This window comes from Rattus norvegicus, chromosome 15, assembly GCF_036323735.1.
Source record: "Rattus norvegicus strain BN/NHsdMcwi chromosome 15, GRCr8, whole genome shotgun sequence".
NCBI lineage: Eukaryota > Metazoa > Chordata > Mammalia > Rodentia > Muridae > Rattus > Rattus norvegicus.
Genome location: NC_086033.1, coordinates 7280691 through 7288790, shown reverse-complemented (window position 1 = coordinate 7288790; position 8100 = coordinate 7280691).

Below are 8100 nucleotides of genomic sequence, written 5' to 3'. Positions count from 1 at the left end.
TCCAAAGAGATTGAACAAGAAAAGACATTCCTCCTGTCACATAATAGTCAAAACACCAAATGCAAAAAACAAAGAAAGAATATTAAAAGCAGTAAGGAAAAAGGTCAAGTAACATATAAAGGCAGACCTATCAGAATTATACCGTATTTCTCAACAGAGACTATGAATGCCAGAAGATCCTGGGCAGATGTCATATAGACCCTAAGAGAAAACAAATGCCAGCCCACAATATGATATCCAGCAAAACTCTCAACAAACATGGATGGAGAAACCAAGATATTACACCATGACAAGAGCAAATTTACAAAATATCTTTCCACAAATACAGTCTTACAAAAGATAAGAGATGGAAAACTTCAGCAGAAAAGGGGAAACTACCCCTTAGAAAAAGCAAGGAATTAATCATCTTTCCACAAACAAAAAGAAGATAGCCAGACAAACATAATTCCATCTCTAGCAACAAAAATAACAGGAAACAACAATAACTATTCCTTAATATCTCTTAACATCAATGGACTCAATTCCCCAATAAAAAAGACATGGACTGATAGACTGCATACATGAAAAGGACCAAACATTTCCCTGCATACAGGAAGCACACCTCAGTGACAAAGAAGACACTACCTCAGAGTATAAGACTGGAAAAAAAATTTTCCAAGCAAACAGTCCCAAGGAACAAGCTGGAGTAGCCATACTAATATCAAATAAAATCAACTATCAGCTAAAAGTTATTAAAAAAGTAAAGGAAGGACACTTCATATTTATCAAAGGAAAAATCCACCAAGATGAACTCTCAATCTTGAATATCTAAGCTCCAAATACAAGGGCACCTACATTCATAAAATAAAACTTACCAAAGCTCAAAACACATTGCACCTCATTCAATAATAGTGAGAGACTTCAACACCCCACTTTCAGCAATGGGCAGATCGTGGAAACAGAAACTAAACAGAGACACAGAGAAACTAACAGAAGTTAAGAACCAAAAGGATTTAACAGATATATATAGAATATTTCATCCTAGAACAAAAGAATATACCTTATTCTCAGCAGCTCATGGTACTTTTTTCCAAAACTGACCATATAATCCATCACAAAACAGGCCTCAACAGATACAAGAAGACTGAAATGATCCATTCTTCCTATCAGATCACCATGGACAAAGTCTGTTCTTCAATAACAATAAAAAATGACAGAAAGCCCACATACACACGGAACTTGAAGAGCACTCTACTCAATAATAACTTGGTCAAGGAAGAAATAAAAAATTAAAGACTTCTTAGAATTTAATGAAAATGAAGGCACAACATACCCAGACTTATGGGACACAATGAAAGCTGTACTAAGAGGAAAACTCATAGCTCTGAGTGCCTGCAGAAAGAAACTGGAGAGAGCATACATTAGCAGCTGGACAGCACACCTAAAACTCTAGAAGAAAAAAAAAGGAAGCAAATACACCCAAGAGAAGTAGAGAGCAGGAACCAAGGAGAAACAAAAAGAATTATACAAAGAATCAACAAAACCAGGAACTAACTGAACAAGATAGATAAACCCAGAGCCAGACTAACCACAGGGCACAGAGAGAGTCCAGAATAACAAAATCAGAAAGGAAAAGGGAGACATAACAATAGAATCTGGGGAAATCCAAAAAAAATCACCAGATCCTACTACAAAAGCCTATATTCAACAACACTGGAAAATCTGGACGAAATGGACAATTTTCTAGACAGATACCAGGTACCAAAGTTAAATCAGGATCAGAAAAACCATCTAAACAATCCATAACCCCTAAAGAAATAGAGACAGTTATTAAAAGTCTCCCTACTAAAAACAGCCCAAGACCAAATGGGTTTAGTGCTGAATTCTATCACATCGTCATAGACACCTAATCCCAATACTATCCAAACTATTCCCCAAAATAGAAACAAAAGGAACACTACCCAATCCTTCTATGGAGCCATAATTATGCTTATACCTAAAGCACACAAAGACCCAACAGAGCAAAAGAATTTCAGACCAATTTCCCTCATGAATAGCAATGCAAAAATACTCAATAAAATTCTCACAAACTGAATCCAACAACACATCAAAATGAAAATCCATCTATGCTTCATCCCAGAGATGCAGTGATGGTCTGATATATGAAAATCCATCAATGTACTCCACAATATAAACAACTTTGAAGAAAAGTCACATGATCATCTCATTAGATGCTGAGAAAGCAATTGACAAAATTCAACACCCCTTCATATTAAAAGCCTTGGAAAGATCAGGAATTCAAGGCCTATACCTAAAAATAATAAAAGCATTACACAGTAAACCAGTAGCCAACATTAAACTAAATGGAGAGAAACTTGAAGCAACCCCACTAAAATCAAAACTGCCTAATCTCTCCCTACTTATTCGGTATAGTACTTGAAATCCTAGCCAGAGCAATCAGACAACAAAAAGAGGTCAAAGAGATACAAACTGGAAAGAAAGATGTCAAAAATACCACTGTTTGCAGACAATATGACAGTATACTTAATTGACCATAAAAGTTCCATCAGAGAATTACTAAGCCTGATAAACAACTTCAGCAAAGGAGCTGAACATAAAATTAATTTAAACAAATCAGTAGCCTTCCTCTACTCAAAGGATAAACAGGCTGAGAAAGAAATTAGGGAAATGACACCCTGTACAATAGCCACAAATAATATAAAATAGCTCGCTGGGACTCTAACCAAGCAAGTGAAAGATCTGTATGACAAGAACTTCAAATCTCTGAAGAAAGAAATTGAAGAAGATCTCAGAAGACGGAAAGACCTCCCATGCCTGTGGATTAGAAAGATTAACATAGTAAAAATGGCCCTCTTGCTAAAGCAATCTACAGATTAAATGCAATTCCCATCAAAATTCCAACTCAATTCTGCATAGAGTTAGAAAGAGCAATTTGCAAATTCATTTGGAATAACAAAAAACCAGGATAGTGAAAACTATCCTCAACTATTAAGGAACTTCTGAGGGAATCCCCATCCCTGACCTCAAGCTGTGTTACATAGCAATAGTGATAAGAACTGATTGGTATTGGTAGAGAGACAAACAAGTAGATCAATGGAATAGAATTGAAGACCCAGAAATGAGCCCACACGCCTGCGGTCACTTGATCTTTGACAAAGGAGCTAAAATCATCCAGTGGATAAAAAAGAGCATTTTCAACAAATGGTGCTAGTTCCACTGGAGGTCAGCATGTAGAAGAATGCAAGTTGATCCATTCTTATCGCCCTGTACAAAGCTCAAGTGCAAGTGGATCAAGAACCTCCACATAAAACCAGGTGAACTCAAACTAATAGAAGAAAAATTGGGGAAGAGCTTCAAACACATGGGCACTGGTGAAAATTTTCTGAACAGAACACCAATGGCTTATGCTCTAAGATCAAAAATCAACAAATGAGACTTTATAAAATCACAAAGCTTCTGTAAGGCAAAGGACACTGTTATTCGAACAAAACAGTAAGCAACAGATTGGGAAAAGATTGTTACCAATCCTACATTTTATAGAGGACTAATATCCAATATATAAAAAGACCTCAAGAAGTTAGACTCCGGAGAATCAAATAACCATTTTAAGAAATAGGATAAATCCAAACAAGAAATTCTCAACTGAGGAATATTGAATGGTAGTGAAGCACCTAAAGAAATGCTCAACATTCTTAGTCATCAAGTCAAAACAACCCTGAAATTCCACATCACACCAGTCAGAATGGCTAAAACAACAACAACAAAAAAAAAAAAATCAGGTGACAACAGATGCTGGTGAGGATGTGGAGAAATAGGAATACTCTTACATTGTTGGTGGGATTGCAAGCTGGTATAACCACTGTGGAAATCATTTTGGTGGTTTCTCAGAAAATTGGACATTGCACTACCTGAGGATGCAGCTATTCCACTCCTGGGCATATACCCAAAATTCTCTAATACATAACAAGGACACTTGCTCCACTATGTTCATAGCAGCCCTATTTATAATAGCCAGAAGCTGGAAACAACCCAGAGCCCCTTCAACAGAGGAATGGATACTGAAAATGTGGTACATCTACACAATAGAGTACTGCTTAGCTATCAAAAACAATGACTTCATGAAACTCTTAGACAAATGGATGGAACTAAAAAATATCATCCTTAGTGAGGTAACCCAGTCACAAAAGAGCACACATGGTATGCACTTAGTGATAAGTGAATATTAGCCCAAAAGCTCGAATTACCCAAGATACAATCCACATATCACATGAAGCTCAAGAAGAAGGATGGCCAAAGTGCAGATGCTTTAGTCTTTCTTAGAAGGGGGAACAAAAATACTCATGGGAGGAAATAAGGAGACAAAGTTTGGAGCAGAGACTGAAGGAAAGGCCATCCAGAGACTCCCCCACCTGGGGATCGAGCACATATATAAACAACCACCAAACCCAGACACTATTGTTGATACCAAGAGGTACGTGCTGATAGGAGTCTATTATAGCTGTCTCCTGAGAGTCTCTGCCAGATCCTGACAAATAACAGCTGGATGGTTTCAGTCAATCTTTGGACTGGGAATGGGGTCTCCAAAGGAGGAGTTAGAGAATAGACTGAAGTAATTGAAAGGGCTTGCAACGCCAAAGAAACAACAAAATATTAACCAACCAGACCCCCAAGAGCTTCCAAGGAGTAAACCACCATCTCAAGAGAATATGGGATGGACCTATGGCTCCATCTGCATATGGAACAGAGAATGGCTTTGTCAGGCATCAGTGGGAGGAGTGGCCCTTGGTCCTCTCAAGACTTGATGCCCCAGTGTAGGGGAATGTTAGGGGGGAGGTGCAAGGGAGTTGCTGAGTGGGTGGGGGGTGGAGGGGTGGGATAGCGAATTTCTGAAGGAGAAACTGGGAAATGGGATGACATTATAATGTAAATTAAAAATGCAATTAAAAAGAAACAATAGAAGGGCTGATAAAAGCTATTCCTCTGAGGTTTATAAAAGACTGGAATTTAGAACTGGTTGCTTTACAAATGTTATATATAACACTGTACATAATCATTGTCAGTGCAGCTTGCCCACTGCTAGGTCCAAGCTGCTTTCAGTGATCTTGAGGAAATAGTAGAATGTCAGAAAACCTATAGTGTACAACAAAAGCAAGAGCAGAAACGGGATAGTTTCCAGCAATCTAACTTATGGACCATAGGGTTTTACTTCAATTCTAATTGCCTATAACTTCTGTCCAACTAACACTTTCCAAAAGCATTTTCTCCTCCTCAGAAGATATAATTTCTTCTACCACCAAAAGGCCTGGGGGTAAGGCTTAAAGTCCTATTTTTGTCCATTGTGCTACAGAAAAGAAAAACAATTTTATGCAAAGCATGTACTCCTCTATACCAAGAATTCTGCATCAGAAGCATAGTCTGAAAGGCTCTTAATTGTAATTCAGAGGTAAGAATGTTAAATGGCCCCCACAAAATGCAAAAAAAGAAAAATCAGTGTCACTACATGTTTTGTTCTCTTCAGCAAAGAATGGTACCCAAGTCTTCTCTTTGTACATACATAATTGAGTTGCTTCCTAAACATCATTCAAGAATTAGGTCTTTCATAATACTTTACATCGCTGTAAAAAAAAAAAAAAGTCAAGGGTAAGACAGTACAGAATGAGAATAGAACCAGATGATCATCTCCTACAATGTAGAAGGCTTTATGATATCTTTTCATGGTAAAAGATTTAATGAAATTGGAAAGTACTATATCCCAGCATAATAAAGGCTGTACATACAGCAAACCCATATACAGAAAAGAACTGAATTATTTCTTCTAATATTAAGACAGTAATAATACAACAGTGTCTTCTCTCTACTCTGACTTAATATAGTGCTTGACGCCTTAGCTAGACTACAAAAAGGAAGAAGTAAAAGAGGTATACCCAGAGAAGGAAGTCAAGTTTTCTATATTCATGTTCATAAACACTCCACCACAAAACATTCAGATCCAATAAACATTTCCAACAAAATAACACAGTACAAGTTCAACATCCAAAAATCAGCTTTTCTGTATGCTAATAATGGAGGAGCAAAGAAAAGAATTCAAAGGGAAGTTTTTTTGTTATTGTTTTTTGTTTTGTTATTGTTCACAGGCAAGTGAATAAAGCAGACAATTCTCAAAAGAAGAAAGAAACAACTAAATATCTCTGAATGTTCAACATTCTTGTTTTTGTTTTTGGGTTTGTTTGTTTGTTTGTTTGTTTGTTTGTTTTTTGGAGCTGGGGACCGAACCCAGGGCCTTGCGCTTGCTAGGCAAGCGCTCTACCACTGAGCTAAATCCCCAACCCCAATGTTCAACATTCTTAGCCAACAGAAAAGTAACCAATAAAGGGTGCTGGTTCGTTGGAGCTAAGAAATTAGTGTCGATTAAAAAGAGACCAGCATCAAAGTGGTGAAATCTTACGGGAAGTGTTTTCTGAGAGTACAAAGAAGCTGTGTTCTAGAAAGAGCCAAGGTTGTACCTGGTTCTGCAGCTCTCCTTGGAAATGTCTAGTAGTCACCCAGGTGGTACTGGTTTTGAAGGCATGAAGGGGTCACGAAGAGTAGGTGAGGCTTGACACTGTGAGATGCCATGGAAGGCCATTAGGGAAGGTGCTGCCTCATTGTAGTGGATGTCCCAGGACATAAGAGGTCATGAAAAGGAATTGGTACAGGGCACCATGAAGAGAGCCTATGTAAGGCTCTTGGTGAAGCCTAGTTGCAGTGGAAGACCCCAGTTTATTGGAAATGCCAGTGCCACTGGATGATCACCAAGAACAGAAGCATCAGTGGTATGGATCAACCTGACGTTAGAGTGCTACAGAGGGCAGAGCTGGAGACGTGACCCCAACACGTTGGAGGAGCGCAAATCATGTGTGGGTCCCAAACATTGAAGCAAGGAGGTGTATTCCGTTGGAGTCCTAAAGATGTTTGAGATGCCAGAGCTATAGGCTACCTACTGAGGAAAGCTGCTAACAGGGAGTGCAAACAGCACAGCAGGAAACTTTTCTTGCAATCAACAAAGATCAAAAGGGAATTGGAGATCTGAAGACCACGTTGACATCAGACATGGAGATGCAGAGTTGAAAGTTTACCCAGCTGGGTTCCTGTCTAGCGTGGGTGTTACAGCTAAGTGCTTGGATCGATCTCAGATGAGACGTTCAACTTTACACTGAATACTTTTAAGACTGCTATAGACGATGGGGACTCTGGAAGTTGGACTCAATGTGTTTTGCTTTGTGCTATGTTTAGGTGTGACCCCCATAGTCTCATATGTTTGAACGAGCCTCTGGGAGCCTTGAAGTGGAACGTGAAGGTCTGTATATGCGTGGCCCAGGGAGTGGTACTATTATAAGGTATGGCTTTATTTTTACCAACCACTCCACAGATGATCTCATTATCAAATAAGAAAACAGTCACAGAGAAGTAAGTTAACCAGTATTCTCTCAAATAAGAAACACATCACAGTTATGGAATGGCACCGCAATCTTTTGCATTTGCTATGCCTTTTTTTTTAAATTTATTGGAATTATTTTTTGAAATTGATGATGTACAAAGTAGAATTTCTGGATTCATACTGATATGAAGTTTGGATAGGGACAGCATAACCCTAATTTTAATCACTGATATGACCTTCATCATATCAGGCTTGTTTGAACCAGCAAAATATTTTCGGTATATTCATGTTTTTAATAGCCGCTATGGTTTTATAAAACAGAATATGAAATAAACTTATATTAATATGTTCAATTAAAAATCATCATTCAGGTCATCCATTTTCTAATTTTCAAAGTTGTAGAGTGGTTTAGTGAAATGATGTGAGTACATTCATAAATCACACACACACACACACACACACACACGCAATTGTTGGAAGTACTAATCTTACTTGAATCTGTGCATAGTCTGCGGATTAAAATCTTTAGTTTCTTAAGTCAGAAAGTGAGACGCAGTAATCAAACATTTCATATCAACAGTCTATAGTGTAGCTTGAGTAAGTTCAGATTCATAGGGCTGCAAAGGACAGATTTGCCATAACCAAGAGACTAGTGATAAGACACGTGATTTCAACTATTTAAT